The sequence below is a fragment of the Chionomys nivalis genome, chromosome 18 (assembly GCF_950005125.1).
Source record: "Chionomys nivalis chromosome 18, mChiNiv1.1, whole genome shotgun sequence".
NCBI classification, from domain to species: Eukaryota; Metazoa; Chordata; class Mammalia; order Rodentia; family Cricetidae; genus Chionomys; species Chionomys nivalis.
The window spans coordinates 55,931,119-55,947,803 of NC_080103.1; the positions used below are offsets into that span (position 1 = coordinate 55,931,119).

Sequence of the window (16,685 nt, forward strand, 5' to 3'; positions counted from 1 at the left end):
AGAATAAATTTTATATAAACTTAATCTAAATAACTTGTCATAAATATCTGAAATATAATAAAATATGAATCGTGCCTTTACAAGAATAATAATAAACAATTTCTCTGCAATGGATACAGAGTTTATCAATCTCTAAGCCACCAAATGGGCACAGGAGAGGGCTCTTCTATAAAAATAACAAAGCATAAACAATATACTTGGCCACCGTGTTTGTTAATAATGTTGTCACCTCATTTATATGAATTCTATGTCATCATAATTCTATAAAATACTTTCTAAGCATTAATCAAGGCTAAATTTTTATGGAGGTTATAATCAGAGAAAAGTGGCTTTAGAATCTATTGCTAATATCTTAATGTGTTGCAGCTGTTATCCCAAACCCCAGATGTAAAGGAAAGATTGTCTTCAAATAATTCAAATTGCAATTCAAATAACTTCAACGGGACAGGTATTAATGCTTCACACTGGTTTGTTACTACTAAGAGATCACAACAGCTTTGTCACGAAGCCTACGCAGGTCCTAAAATGACTGCATAAGGATTTTCTTTGAATCTACACTAATCTCTTACTGAGGGACCTGGCATAAATAATAGAACCCTCTGCTTTGATTTATATTTTGTTATAATAAAAATGCCTTCCAAAATCAACCCTGACTTAAGGAGCAATAAGTACAAATTAACTCTTTCAAACCATAACATAAAATTCCGTGATTAAAGAATTTTACTGAGTGTTACTCTCGTTCTTAAACATGGAAATGAAAAACAGTAGGCTCACCAATCATATTTACATTAAAGTATTGCAACCACACATACATTAAAGACAGACATACAGCATCAGTTTTTGAATCTTGAGTTTTTGATATTTTCTTAGATGTATTTGATTTGATATAAAGGCAAAACTAAAATATCTCAATGAATAGGGAAAAGATTGAAGTTCTTAATTTTATTTTTAAAAAACACTGTAGAAATTTTATATTCTATGACCTTAATCATTTGCTATTTCTTACGGTTTGAATGGACAGACTCATCTGAATACCAGAAAAATCTATCAAAGTACACATAATAAGCAGTATTCTTTAAATCTCTGTTAGACTTAAACTTGAGGAAATCTCTGAGACAGAAAAAAAAGGAATCATTTGAAACAATTAGAAAATAAGTGACAGTTTTACTACTTTATCTTTAAAATAAAAATATTAATGTTTAAAGTCTAGGAATATTGAAACATTTTAAATAAATTTTAAGTGTTTTTCCTCATCCAGTTATGAAAACATCAAGATTCATAACTTTTCATTCCTGGTTTCAAAATACCCACAAACAAGCCTGTGATTACTATTTAGAGTTTATGTTTTCTGCCTCTATTTAGAGTACTTGACATAATATTTGACTCATGATTTAAGGAAGATCAAAAATATACTTTTTAAAATGAGTATCTTCCATTTTATAACTCTTTTATTAAGAAAGTTATTTTGAAAAAAAAGAGAAAAAAGAAAGTTATTTTGACAGTATACTCATTACTTGTTTTATTCCTAAATATAGTCTATCCATAATATATCTTGCTTTAGAAAAAAAAATCAGTCTGCTCAAATGAATGTGAAACCAATGTATACATATTTACTTTAAAATCATACATTTACCAATGAACACAAGATACTATATTATAAATGTATAGTCTTCAAGAATATAGAATAAGATTATCTGACAACTTCCAGAGACCGTCAAGGCTGTTTCTAATAGAAAAAGCAGCTATCAATGCCTTCCAAAATCATTCCCAATATTGTAAAGAGCCGGCAGTATTTTTACAAGATCATTTGAAGACATTTTGCAATGGACTCAGATTTCACTAACCTGGGGAGAGGGGAAGGATCACTGAAATAAATGTTCTACTTTTAAATTTAAGACAATACAAGTAGCACTTACCCTAGCTGTGCCTTTCCAATAACATCACAGAAGTTATGCACTTTGTGACAGCCCCTGCGTCTCTCCTCCCAGTCTTCCTGGAATAAATCCTGCAGTAACCCTTACCTCGCTGAGAAGGAGGCTGGGGCATCAGCTGGGAGACAGTATAGAACTGTACCATCAGGCTCCACTTCCCAGCGCCTACCCACTGGGATAAGAAATGTCGCTGCATAGCATTATTTAAGACAATGACACACACTTGGCAGGAAGGAATGCCTATCAATAATGCTACTGAAGAGGAGTATGCGGATGCCTGTTTGACGCACAGCACCGTAATCCTGTTGAAGAAGAATTGCTGTTGCCTGTTATGAAAATGCTCCACAAAGCTGTAGCACAGACTTGTTGAGATAACACAGAGTATAACATTTACACAAAAGCCCATGTCAGTGCCAAGAATCTCTCTATTAAACCATTTTTCTCACCTGCAGGGTTACTCTGTGTAACAGTAATGATCTGACTCCGCACATTAGGTAAAGATTAGCTAATGGAATAATATATTCAATACAGTGAATTTCATTAAGAATCAAAGCCTTTGAAAATACAAAATAAGTATGTTTGTCACGCCAATTTGGCAGAGGGAGAGAGACTATTACATCTCTCTTCAAGAATACATAAGTGGATAACCCTTTTCATATCCCTCCAATGAGCAAATTCTCAAACATGACTTCATCAAAAAAAAAAAAAAAAAAAAAAGAGAGAGATGCTGGCATTTTCAACAGAATTCGATACTGTGAAGTTTACTACAAAAAGCAAATGCATGCAGGCAGTGTGACACAAATGAGCATGGCCTGCGAACTTACTGTCCTAATAGTCAAAATGCCCACACCCAGAATTTAAACAGTTTTGAATAGCTTGGAAATTCCATTGGCACAGTTTATGCAAAGAACACAGTTTTCAATCAAGTATTGCCTGTCCAGCTTGCACTAGTGTTTTTCCAAGATCTCAACAATTCCCTCCTCATGCCCTTCTGAAAGGTCCTTCCTGATGGTCCCCTTGTCTTGTCTCTGAACCCATTTGCTCGCTCTGGCAAGTCTTTAAACTGAAGTGATCATTCATTGTTTTTGAAACAAGAACACATTCATCTCGTTTAGCCTATTGACTGAGTGCACGTGGAGAGGGATACAATTTGCTACTCTGTGTTTATGGGTTGTTTAGTAATATTGTATATAACCTGGGGAAGTTCCCAAAGCCTAGACATCTCTTCCTTAATGGGCATGGGTCTAGAGACTTTTCAAATATGTTCTCTCTTAGAGGTTCAATCAAAATAAAATAAAGCCTCAAAATGAATCAACCGGATGCGTTTATCTTTATGATTTTCTAATATTTTTACTAATTGGGAGCATACTTGTATTCTATGAATACAGGAAATGATAAGCATTGACTTACTAAATTTCACTGGAATTTGACTAACCTCAAAATGACTCACTTTCTAACCAGCATTTACTCACACACAAAAGTAATTTAGAAGTCTTTACCATACTTTTCAAAGAGTAAATTATCAATGCCATGTGCCCTGATTATTTTTTTTTCTCATATACAAGCTCCCTCTGCAGGTAATAACAAGAGTTAGCAAAAGTATTTGCAGTAGCTAAACACTGCTACTACCTACATTGTTCTCTCCTTTGAGTAAAATGGTGGTTCCTGAAAATCTGTGATTGACAAATAATTATTATATTCTCCACCCTGGTTAAGAAGCTTGCCTGGCAGCATGCCCAAACTTAGCAGTCATCCGAGGGCTATTCACATGGGGGGGGGGGCAAAAAAGAAAAAAAGAAAAACCCTTGTTTATACTTAACCAACTTAAAGCCAAGTGCCCAACCCACTGATTCCACTCACCTTCTGAACACAAAGCAAACAGGCAAAGGAGACACACCTTCAGATCAACAACAACTGTTTGAGATGAATACACCTCACATTCCTATTCTTTCTCTCGGGAACTCCAAAACTGAGGAGTATTTTCTTTTTAAAACAAAATTTTATTCCTTTAGCATAAAAATGAAGATTAGAAAACCGTTATCTACAGTGTAAATGCCATTACTTCTTTTGTAGTATTTATTTCGGAATTTCTTTTAAATCATCTCTACCCAAGACCCACTTTTGCCAAACGCCCATCCACCAGGTTTATATAAATTAGGGTACACATGACAGGAAAGGGGGAAGAACAGTCTCAAAGTCTGGGGGACAAGGTGTTAACCCAAAAATCTCTGAGAAGAAAATGACCGAAGCTGCCAGTTCTGTGAGTTCTCCGTCCCGGCACCCCACCACCTCTTTCTAATACATAAATAATGAACAGAAACAAGCCATTTCTAATTTGATTTGCCTTACATTAATTGAAAAGCTTATAAAAACTGTTTCCTTTTTAACTTTTGTTTCTTTTGGCTTGGTTTGATTTTCTGATACAGTGGATCACGGTACCAGACTGATCTCCAGCTCACAGCAATTCTTCTGCCTCAGCCTCCTGTGCTGGGATTACATTCTTATACCACCACACCCCACAAAGGTGATGCCTAAAACCAAAATTGTTAATGAGCAAATGGAAATTATAAGATATAGGATTGGTTCTGAGACAGACCACTTGTTTAGCATGTACAGGGCTCCGGATTTCAACCTCAGTACTGGAAAACTGGCAAAAATATAGACATGGATTAATTTCCATGCTAATTACAGAAACAAAAATTCTATGTCACTAGATTTTTTTTACCCCAAGGAAACAAAGAAAATTAGGCAAAGGAATTTTAAAACATAGGATATCCACGTATTTTAAAACCAGTAACAATATGAAAACTGCCTTTTGGGTACCTTGTGGGTACCACAGCACTCACAACAGGGAAAGCAAAAGGTATTAACAGTTCTCTTTATTTGTCTATTGAAGTAAACAGAGAAGGCACAACTAGCTATGCATTATCTTCCCCATGACAGAGATGCCTAGGGCATCGTGAGTCTGGTCTCTAATTTCTATTCATTGATGCATCTGAAACTAAATGAAGCAGTTTTGTTTTGTATCCATCTTTTTAAACATGGCCAACGAGACACGGAGTGTGTTCAGCCTATCTTGTCTCCACTGTACCCTGTGTCAGGTCACAGCAAGCCTTCAGCAACACGTGACCACACAAACACCTACTAGAATATACAGGAGCATAAATAGGTAACATTACCAAAGGCTGCTCCTGATAGCTACAAGACAGCCGGGGAGTCTAGCGACTAAAACAGTTCTGGGAATCCAAATATTAGGAACACAAGGAAGGAGCTGGGGATGGAACACAAAGGGAGAACATAGATTAGCAGTAAGTGCAAGGCCTAGGTTCCGTTCCTAGTACGTGGGGGGAGGGGGTGGAAATGAGTGGAGAAAAGGATGTGTAAGAAATGTAATTTCTAATCAATAACCACAGCACCAAACACTAAAAGACAGAGGCTTTTAATGCAGGAGAATAAAATTTCCCTGTGGAAGGTATGTGTGGAGTGAAGAAATAAAAAGGAGAGAAATAAATGTTGCTTTTAAGCGAAGACAGAAAAATCATTTTTAACACCTCTTTCCTATGTAAGTGGAAGCTGAGAACTGATTACGTAATGGTATTCTACAGAAAATAAACGCTAAGTATTGAGTTTATCAACATTTTGCAATGGTTCTCCCATTTGATGGAAAAGCAGTATCACAACACTTCCATTTTTGAAAACAATTAAAATCAAAGCTTATTTTTAAAAGACAACAAAACTGTCCTTTGCACCCTCCATAAATAAATGTGTTGCCACAGTCTACAAAAGAAAGCATCAGTCTGGACCAGCATCACCTCAGCTGCCCACCAGCCAACGGCCATTTTGACAGTAAGTGGGTTAGATTGTTTAGCCATCCAAGCCCTGAGCAGTAATGGGTTCAAGGCATAGACGGAGGTATCAGGACCAGAGAGAGGACGAGAACAGTGGACAGCATGCACAATGCACGGTCCAACGGTTGAGAACACCTTCAACAGTAGACCAAAGCTGAACTCGCCAAATCATTTTAAAGAGTCATGCCATGATCATACCTGATTTGCATTTTAAACTTCCATTCATTCCTAGCATAAAACTATCTAGAAATAGCAGAAATAGCAATGAATAAAGATGCTCGGGATGTAAATTGCTTGTTCATGTGTACATGGGGCTAAAGAGTTTGCCCTGGTGGGTAAACCCTGCCTTTTTTACTAGGTCTACCCTGGCGCATCTTTTTACCACTTCTTCGCTAAAAATCCCATTGTGTGTATCAGAAAAAGACAGATGCTCTGTATGCTTTTGTTCTGACAAGACCACATTGGTTTGATTTCATGGTGTGTCTCACCAACTTCTGCCATCCTTCGCAGCCAATAATTAACAGTTTTATGTCCTTTTCTTTTTTCTACGTTCAATTAAAAAGAAAATCAAGATCATTTAATGTATTCTAAAATAAAGACTTGGTCACATATTTTAGGGTACTTCTCCCACCTATTTTTCAACCCTGCATTTCTAATTTTATAAAGTACTGCATTCACCTCTTTAAAAAGGCATCTAGAGGTTTGGGGTTTTCGTCTCCCCGATCACACACCCAGCTGTAGGAAATGAATTGCAGCAGCAGAATTCAGAGACTGAGGTGCAATATTGTGTCTGTCTTTAATGTTTATAAGATGGTCCTTGCAGGTTGGGAGAGGAAGACATCAATGGCAGGACACAGGGACCGGTTCTCGTCCCACTCTTTCTTGTCCTGCACCGATTAATGCTTTGCTCTGCAGAGGGAGACATTACATCCGGGAAAAGACAGACCTAAATTTTACCCTCAGGCAGAAATCTGACTTAAACATCTCTATTTAAAGTGGCATTTGTCCTCCTCCTTTCAACTGGTTTCCCTAGAAATTCCAGGAAGTTGACTTCATGACCTAAAAACAGCCGGGTGGCTTCTGAGCAGCGCTGGTGACTATTCATGCACTCGGGCAAAGCTGAGTGCCAGAATGAATCAAGGTGCTCATAAAACAGGTGCCCGGCTATCTGCAGCAATGAAGTCTGCACCACTTTATTGCGCTAAGAATTTAAGATCGAGGATTCTGTATAAGCCTAGTGTTGGTGATAAAAAAGAAATCCTAAAATGTGGTCCTGTGGATGCCAACTGGCCGCCTTTTCTGATGGAGGAAGCTTCTTCAGATTCCTCAAATCATGTGCAGCATTTCATGACACTGATTTGAACTGTCAATTGATCAAAGATTCTAGAAAAGCAACCTTTATAGCAAATAACACCACCACCCAAGAGTACATTTTCCTGTGCGTTACCTAACAACTGCCATGAATAAAATGGAAAGAGAAAAGAAAAAGGATGCATAATAATAATAACAATAACAATAAATTACCCAGTAGGCAAACACACACATATTACAAGAGGAGCCAACGCCCTCACACTGCAAAGCATGGTGACTTTTGATATTATTAAGCAATTTCGACAACGCTGGCAAGTTTCTACTAACCAAGGTAATCTAATTTCTGTTGCTTTTCAATCTAAATTGATTTTTTTTCTTTTAGCTGTTCTAGTAATTGAACAAATTTATACAAGTGTGATGGGATTTTACTTACCACCACACAATGCATAAAATCCTCTATGAAGACAAACAGTATACTTTCATAGAGCTGGATTTTTGTTGTAATTAAACAAATTGTATCTGGATTTGCTTTGTGCTTTCCAGACATTTCCACAGTGTCTGTCGTGACTGCACTTTATTTGAAAGTAGGAGCTTGGCTCCTACTTCTTCTTCCCAGGCAACATTTGCCTGTCAAACATAAGAAGTTTGCTGTGGGTTGTGGGTATGGCTGGAAAGAATAATAAACTTTCCAAAACTTACTGAACTGAAATTTATTTTAGAAGAATCCAAACTATTACTTGCTTTTAGTCTATCAGACCATAGACCTAAAATATTGATTTTTAAAAGGTATTTTTAGTTGATTGGACCTTCCTATTCTTACGGCCCATGACTTGCCTAAAAATAACGACTTACACCAAAATTACTAGGAATTTTTCTAGTTTATAACACACACTAAGGAAACCTACACAACAGATTCAAGTACCTACCTGAAGTCTGATTGGTGCTAATGACTCTTTATTTGTGACCACACCAGGTCAGCATGCTAAGTGCTATAATTCACTGTATTTAATTTCAATAATTAACCATCTACCTGTATATTCAACACATCATTTTCTTAAGCTGTTTCTTAAAGCATTTTTTAGGAAGAGAAGAAAAAAAGGTCACTTCTTTACCCCATCTTGGAGAACAGCTCACACAATAGAAGGTTTTAGAAAGTAGTCCATCTATTTTTCTGATAAGATCGCTCTAATTATAGTAATCTAATGATTAAGTATGTCTTCAACCTTTAATCAAGAATTATTTGCAGAGGTGAGTATTTGGGTAGATCTCAAGAGCCAGAGTTATGTAACAGAGAGGCTAACCAACCTATGATTTTCCCTCTGGCTTTCAAGTAGAAATGTTTTAATCTTTGTTCAAAATAGTTCCAAAACAGTTATGGATTCAGGCAATGTGAACCTGTAAGCACAAGAGCTGAACTGACCAAGATATCTGGAAGGATCCAAGTCCTTTTTACACCCAGTTACAAAACTTGCTATTTTTAGTAATTTATCAAAACCTTCCATTTAAATAGGCATGTTTGTACATAACCTTCCTCCATCACATGTACCCGATTTCTAGCACATATGGCCCCGAAAATGACTATGTTTTTGTTTTACGAGGATCTCCTCTGCTGAAAAGCAGGCAGGTGTCAAATGAGCCCCTTGCCCTTGGAGACTCCAAAGCAGATACAAGGAATCGAGATGCCAAAGTGCAAGCCTCTTGCAGGGAAAGTTCTAAGAATAGCACTTCTCAGGGTGCTCCATTCTCCATTCTCAAAACTGTATCTGATTCTCAAGCAAAACCTGCCTAACCTGAGCTCTAGTTTTCAACACTTAGGCACATGGGAAAAGGTTTTTGTTAAAACGAAAATGGAGCGTTCATACATGGGTACAAGTGTGTTAAGTCCACACACTGCAATAAATCTCTAATGCTGTCTCTAGTGCATACTACAACTGTTAATAAACCATCGTTTAAATAATTTTTCACAAACATTAGGTCAAATGAATATTTTTATAGAAAACAAAGCAGTAACGTTTTATGACTTGCGTTTGCAGATCGCCTGTTACTCTGACCGTCACATCCCGGTCAGTTTTCTCATACCCCATATGATTTAAGGACACTAAAACACACCCTAAAAATTTTAAGAAAGCACACAGAGCCCCAGTACTGATCAAGCAAAGCCCTGACCCTGAGTAAACTTGGTTTTAAAACTCTGCATTCTCTGCATGTTTTCAGAAACACCGAGAAGCCCGGGCTTTCAGCTGATTGTGGAAACCGCAGCAGTAAAAACACCAGAGTGCTCATCTGAAATTAGGACTCGCAGGACTGTGTGTGAGATCTCTGCGTTTATACTCCTTTTCGTGACATTTGGAAGTTATGCTGGTGGCTTTGATGTTACTCCACTAATAAAACAGAGCGAAAAGCCTGGAAAACAGAAGTTATTTATTGGAAATTCTCATGTCAAAACTTGAAGTAATTGGTTTGTTCTAGCCCACATGATTCAATATTCTGAATTCCCTAACTACCTGCTCCCAGGGCTATCTGCATTTCTAAATTCGTTTTCTGTTGCCAACACATAGCAGCCTGGTGATTGCAAATGGCGGCTGAAGAGCTTCAACTGCACATTAATTTTTCTCTAAGTGGCCCAATTTTGTCATCTAAAATCTAAGAAATCCTAGTTTCACTGCCTTTTACACCTTTAGAGATTTGTTAAACTCAGGATCATATAAAATGAAGAACGATATTTTCAAGTCAATTTCTGGATGATCACTAACAGCACTCAAGATGGTGTGTCTTCTCGAGAACACTTAGCACTCAAAGCAAAGGCGTTAACCACAACTGGAGCACAGCAGTCACAATTACAATCAATTACACCCCCACCCCAATACTACAGTATTTCTTTGGCTAGTGAACCAAGCGGATAAACAGCTATCATAAAATGATTGGAGAGTGATGCTCTCCATTGGGAAGGCACTAAAATACTCATCTTGATCTGAAAACAATTACCATCCCACTAAACAAAAGGCTAAAATATTTAGGCAATTAATGGTGGGGGTTTCCCCCCCTCAAACGGTTATATTAGAATTCATTTCCACTATTAAAATAGAAGCTAGGAGTCCGAACCCTGAGTAAATATCTTTACTCCAAGGAAAGAATGTCAATTCGTGGTCAAAAGCAAACATCACAGGTAAACCAAAAAGAAAAGAAAAGAAAAGAAAAGAAAAGAAAAGAAAAGAAAAGAAAAGAAAAGAAAAGAGGGAAGAGAGAGAGAGAGAGAGAGAGAGAGAGAGAGAGAGGAGCTTACAATTTTCAACCATTCTGTTTATCTTTAAAAATCAGTTTTAAAAAACTGAAGTGAAATAAATACAAGTAATTTTTCTCAGAAGAAAAAGAGTTTTCTCTTGACCTCTCTGCCCTCCACAAATGCCCTATAGATGAGTTTCTTATTTCTTTCTTCACTCAAGTTCTGGGTTGCTAAAAGAAATTCAGACAACATAGTGCTCTATAGATGGGGGAAAACTGAACCAAGCAAACTGGGTATTTTTCTTGAAAAACATCTTTAATCCAAACAAAAAAGTGTCTAGTGTTTGACAAAAATTTGAAGATAAAAACAAAAAACGGTATCTAAACAAAATTACATCTATTGAAATAAAAGTCATAAAATGTCTTTGTCACTTGGAAACCTTTTCCAAGCTGATACTTCTATCAAAAGTCGTGCTAATAAAGCTCACATGGGCTTTTGATTTTCAACAAAGTCTACTTCCTTTTATTCCTATTAATTTAGCAAGTATATAAAAAAGTTTCCGATGTGTAGTAATGAGTGTCTTATCACAAAATAGTTACTGTTGTGTAGACTAATTGGAAGTCCTTCTAATTGTAATAACAGAGCAAAGTGTGTTTTGGAAAAGCTTTAGGTTAGACAGTAAGTAAGGCTTTCTCAGAATGTTTCACTAAGGGCACCCCAAAAGAAACACCAACAGACCACTATCCTAAAACAAAAGGTCACCGCTTTCCTAAGAACAAACCATTTATCAAGAGAAAATAATTGTCTTGCCATCTGCAAGCGCTCCAGAGCAAGAGACAATGTTTCTTAGCCCACATAATTACAGAACAGGGAAAGTTCGGCAGCCGGGCTTGGATGCTCCTTCCAGCCTGGACCCTTTACAATTCCCAGTGCCCTTTGGGCCTCGGCTTGGACGCAAAAGGAAGACAGGCGGCAGTTTTCTCAATTGAGCTGAAGCTAAGAAACCTTTGATATGCTAATCGTCCCCTTCAAACGGTAAGAATTCACACTTGCATTAATTCAAACAATTTGTGCAGCATGTGAAATGGCACCTCTTTTAGAGCGCCACAACAAAAGGAACTCAGCAGCAGAGCATGCGTTCCTTGGGATTCCATCACGCACCAGTTTGCTGGACGGTGAGGGGGCGGAAGGGAGACAAAGTTCGAAAACACACCTGAACTTAAGCAGATTTTCTTAGGAGTCTCGAAGGATAGCTAGTAAGCATCAAAGCACACTACAATTACAACTACCTTTGGCTAGGCTCCAGACAATTCTATCCTACCTGGATGCTGTCACGGTCACCCCCAAAAACTTCTGTGTTTCTGTGGAGTAATTAGTGCTTCTTTAGGATCTGTTTCTTAAGGTTTACCCCCACCACAGTCCTGACTTAGCAAGCAAACTCCCAATAGGCAATCATTGACCAAACGGGCGTGCCTTTCTTCAAGGTTGGAACTAGAAGTAGGCAGCGTCAACTCGGAAGCAGGCTCAAGACTTAGGCTGCAGAGGGAGAAATGAATGAACCAGCTTCTGGGGAAGAAACGACGCCTCAGGAAAAGGGGAACACATAGGGAAACTCAGGCCCGTGAAAATGTAGAAGAAAAAGCAGCGGCGGGGGAGGGGGGGCGGGGGGGCGCTCCTCAGAAACCTGGCCTTTGTAAGGGCAACCATCTGGTTGCCGCTGAGGCTCAGGCGCGCCCAGGCTGCCTGAAGAAGCTGCTAAGCAGCCTGACACCTTTCTTGAAGCAGGAGGGAAACATTTCCTCCGTCTGAATGTGAGACAACACAGTTTGTTTCTGGAGGAACCGAATGGAGGGGCCCGGAGAGGGGGAAAGAGAGGAAAGAAGGGAGGGGGAGGAGTCCCCAGACGCCAGGGAAGGGCTCTGATGGGCAGCGCAGGACGTTGCTTTTAGAGGACAGGCTGGACCAAGAGCTATAAACACCCAAGAAGACGCACGTGCCTCGGCCTCTGCTTAGAGACAGCCCCGCACTCGCTAAAGCTTCCAGCGATTTCTTCTAATCCAAACCCTGCAGTTCAGCGGAGAGGAAAAAAAAAACTTTGCTGGTCCCGACTGCCGAGTCCTGCACACTCAGAGACGCCTCCTCGCTGTGGGTCGCCCTTGTCCCTGTGGTGTGGCGGAAGGTCTTGAATTCAGAAGCCCACGCCCGCGACCCCAAGGGTCTCCCTCCCCTCGCGCTCCTCCCACGACTCCTTCTCCCTGCTGCTTCCAACCGGGGGCTTGCACACGAGCCAGTAGGCTCCCCACCCCAAAGGCAGCCGGGGAGCCCACGCCCCTTAACTTCTCCTGCAGGCCCAGTGCGGCCCGCTGCTGCCCTCTCACTGCCGGTCCGGGAGCTTCTCTGCCCTGGCCCCGGCCCGCCGAGTCCCCGGGCCCCGCCACCCTCTCTCCCCGTCGCCGTGCACCCCCCGGCCCCGGCAGCAGGAGCCCCTAATCGCTGCCAGCCTCAAAACCAGCGAGGCCACATCGGACTGTGCTTTTCTCTCATCCTCGCCTCTCCGCACCACCTGACCAACGACAAGAAACGACAGCCCGCAACAACTCATCCAAGCCCTCCCCCATGGTCCCCTTCCCCGGGACTCGCTCCCAGGGCCAACCCACGGACGAGTCCCTGCCGAGCCTGAGGCCCAACACCTGGGGCGGGACAGCCCGGGCCAAAACGCACTTCACAGTCCCCCTCCACAGCCCCGTTGCGTAAAGAACCAAGGGCACCTTCTGGTCCCCAAGCTTTTTAAGAAATGCCCCCCAAAATGCACGATTAGGTTGGAGCTGCCTAGCAAACCCGCATCCCCGCCTTCTAGGTCCCCAGCAGCCAGGCTGATTCCCGTGAGCGTGACAATAGCCGCTCGCGGCCCGGCGAGCGGGCTGCACCGCACAGAGTTCTGCGGATCGATGTCGGCGGGAAGGGCTGCGCACGAGTGGCCAGCGTGGGTCTGGCCCCCGCGACACGGCCACCTCCGGAGGTGTCAGCCCCATCAGAAGGCGCCCAGCAAACAGGTCTCCGAAGTCGGGCACAGAGGCACATTGTTGGCGCTTACCTCGGTATGCGCCCAGGAGAAGGGTCAATCTGGTGCGGGGAGCCTTGCGGGGACACGGGAGCCAGAGAGGGTACGCGGCGACCGGCAAGGGGTGCTCCTGCTGGCTGAGCGCGCGCGGGGAGGCGGCGGCCGCGGCTGGCGGGCCGGATACGGCGCCGCGCGGCTCCTCGGCTCGGCTTGTCCTCGGGCTCGAGTCTCCACCGCCGTCAGCCGCCGAGTCCAGCCAAGCAGCCCAGCGGCCCGGGCGGCTGCCGGGGGATTAAGTCAACATCTTCCTGCAGTTTCCCACACGCCGCTCCGCGACACAGGGGGCTTTGCCCGCACACGCGCGCGCCTACCGCCGCACGCTCCCTTTGGAGCAAAAAAAAAAAAATCAAAATTCAAAACCAAAAGCTGCGGGGATGAGAGAGCGAGGCTGGCGGAGGTGCGCCGACTCGGGAGTCTCCTGGCAGCGGCGGGAGGGGGGGGGGCGCGGGGGAGCGAGGCCAAGTCCCTCAGTCTGTCCGGAGAAGCCCGGAGCGCACGGGCAGAGCCGGCAGGACCTGCATCCGGAGCACGCGCCGCCCCTGCGGCCTGGGGCACGACTCTGCCGCCGGTCCTTCCTCACACCTCGGGGCCCCTGGCCTGGGGGTTGGGGGAGCTCTGCGGCCGCAGGAGACGAGGAACTCGGGTTCAGGGAGAGCGACGGGAGGAGCAGGGAAGAGCCGCGCCGATGCACAGCCGCGGAGGGAGGCTGGTCCCCTCAACAATCGCCAAGAATCCTCCGGTAAGCTCCCGATGGCGCTCGGGCACCTCTGCGTGCGTGTGCCTGTGAATGTGTGTGTGCGTGTGTGAGTGTGTGAGTGTGTGTGAGCGCGGAGAGAGTGAGAGCTAGAGGAGAGCGAGGAGAGCAGGGAGCGAGAGGCGGGGAGCCCGAAGTCCTGACACGGACTCAGCCAGGGCTGAACTGGAGTCACCTCCTGCCTCCTTCTCCTCCTCCTCCTCCTCAGTCCCCACCCCCAGCACCCCCACCCCAGGACTGCTAATCATATAAACATATGAGCACAGACCGCGGCGCAGCATCCGTCTCTCCTTCCCGCGTTTGCCAGCTAAGGGGCTTGTGCAAACTCCTAAGACAGGCAGCTGAGTACAAAACGCGGAGCAGATAATCTAGAACTCATTGCGCCCAATGGCCATTTTCCACTCCATTGGAGCAGCTGCGGCAGCGGGGCGCCCGAGCGCAGGGCAGGAGGAGGAGGAGAAGCGAAGGGGACACTTACTGGCGATCTAGCCTTTCGGGTGGCGGTGGCGACGGCCGAGCAGCCGCCCCAAGACTGGCCGGCCGGGGCTCGGCCCGGTGGGGCGGCCGCAGGGCTTTCGGGGAGGCGCTGGTGGTGGTGGTGGCGGCGGCGGGGGACGCGCGCGCACGGCTGCGGAACGCGCCCCAGGGGCGCCAGCGCAGGCTCCCGTCCCTCCCCTCCCCTCCCCCTGGCTTTTCGGCTGGCGTTGCCCCCACCCCCAGCCAGGTCCCGGGGTTCTGTATCCAGCCTTCACCCTCTGCACCCCACCCCCAACCCCACTCTCGGCGAGCCCACAGTATGCTCTGCAGCCCGAGCGCACACACGCACTTTCCAAACATCGCTTTTATTTGGGGATCCCCGTGCAGGGGGTACGGGAGAGCCTGGCATTCAGGCTCCCGGGGGCCAGCCACTGGGGCCACTGGAGCCTGCAGCTCGGGATCCCCCTCCCTATTTCCCTCTTCCCTCCAGACCCAGGAGCTCACTCCTTGCCAGTACTGCGCCCGGACGCTCTGGAAGCGTCTTTTACCCACCCCTTCTCCAGGTTTTCTCTGCTCCGCGCGCCCCGAGCCGGAGGCCCCGAAACTTTTAGTTTCCGCAGCCCTCCTTTTGTGTGACTGCTCGCAGGAGAAAGGAGGTCTGTTCGCCTCGGCTGCCTCCGTCCGGCTGCGGCGCGCAGGGGACGCTCCGGGGCTAATGCGTCTTTGATACCTGAGATTTCCGGCGCGCTCGTTAACGAAAGTTGCATTTTATTTTAATTGCGATGACTTTTTCTTTGTAGTTACTTAGAGCTAGCTAAACTTTGACTTTATTGACCATATTTCACAAGAGCGTTCTGTTTGTTTTTGATTAAACTCACCAGGATATGCAACGGAAGGAAAGGAGACTGCAAGGCTTTGCTTGCTAGAGCACTCATAGTCTCTTAGGTCTATCTCCCGTTTCCTTACATAGAAACCGCAGAAGCTCTTGTCCTCTCAGAACTCTTCCTTGTCTCTCTCTGCTGACAGTGTTAGCAAACGACAGAAACAAGCTGAAAGGACCAAAGCCACAAGAATATCATGCTAGGAGAAAATAAATAAAAATAAGCGTTTAAAAACTGGGTAAGCGTCTTCTGCCCGGGAGGTAAATAATCAAATCTGGATTTTTTTTTTAATTACAAGATCTCTAAGCAGAAAGCAGTAAGTTTTCCATTGTATTCATAAACTATTGAGTGAGTTAATGAATTCAGCCATTTGCCTGCGAGAAGCTGATTCTCCCAGATTTGCAACCTCTAGGAAACAGGGTGAAACTTGAGCTGTCTGCTTTCAGAAACAATATGTACTTTTTGTTACTGCGGGTGTGTTGCAGTCACCACACTTCGGAAATCATTCCAAACAATGTTATTAAAATGTCAACAGGAGATTGCTCTGAAGACTCGAATATTCTGAATATCAATTAGCATTTGCATTTTGTCTCAGAGCCAAATATTTGCAGCACTAAAGTCATTCAAATACTGGTCAATTGCATTCTTGACTGCAGAAAATCTGAAGTTAAATGTCCATATATCCAAATCACATTATCATTCTCAGATTCAGAAGAGATGGCACTGTTGCTTCTACTGTGGGTAGGGTGCTGGTAAAATGGACAACCTAGAGTGCCTGTGCTTTATGGTACAGACACTTCACTTGGAATTTCTCAGGTCAATCAGTTCCAATATCCTCCATGCAGAGTTAAAGCAGTCTGCAAAATATACACCTTTGAAGAGCTCAGGCAAAACATGAGTGTGCTTGCATTTTCCCACTAGTCAAAAGCAGTACAAGGAGCAGGTCCTCCTAGAAAAGTTAAGTCTGCCTACTTAAAGAAGGTGCAAAGAAAGCAGGCCAATGATTCTCAGACATCAAAGATCATTTATATCACATTCTTTTTTTAAAAAAATGGCTTATTTGAGAGCGTAATACACAGTATGTCAAACTACTAGTAATTTGCATTTGCCAAAAAAATTTAGCTCTTTCTTTTGTTCAG

At 43.5% G+C, this 16,685-nt stretch overlaps 1 protein-coding gene across 20 annotated transcripts in view; it reads right to left on the reverse strand.

The window, feature by feature from the left end:
* The window catches only part of Adgrl2 (adhesion G protein-coupled receptor L2), a 614,888-nt gene that overhangs the window by 163,901 nt on the left and 434,302 nt on the right, over window positions 1–16,685 (reverse strand). For 9 of the 20 annotated variants that reach the window (XM_057793310.1, XM_057793306.1, XM_057793309.1 and 6 more), the window contains exon 1: window positions 13,408–14,284. The exons of 1 other annotated variant lie outside the window; for it this stretch is intronic. The gene's annotated coding sequence lies outside the window, so the exon portion shown is untranslated. Of the gene's footprint in view, window positions 1–13,407; window positions 14,287–14,666; window positions 14,785–16,685 lie in introns of those variants that run through there. 10 more of the 20 variants (XM_057793304.1, XM_057793303.1, XM_057793298.1 and 7 more) reach the window with 4 other exon arrangements.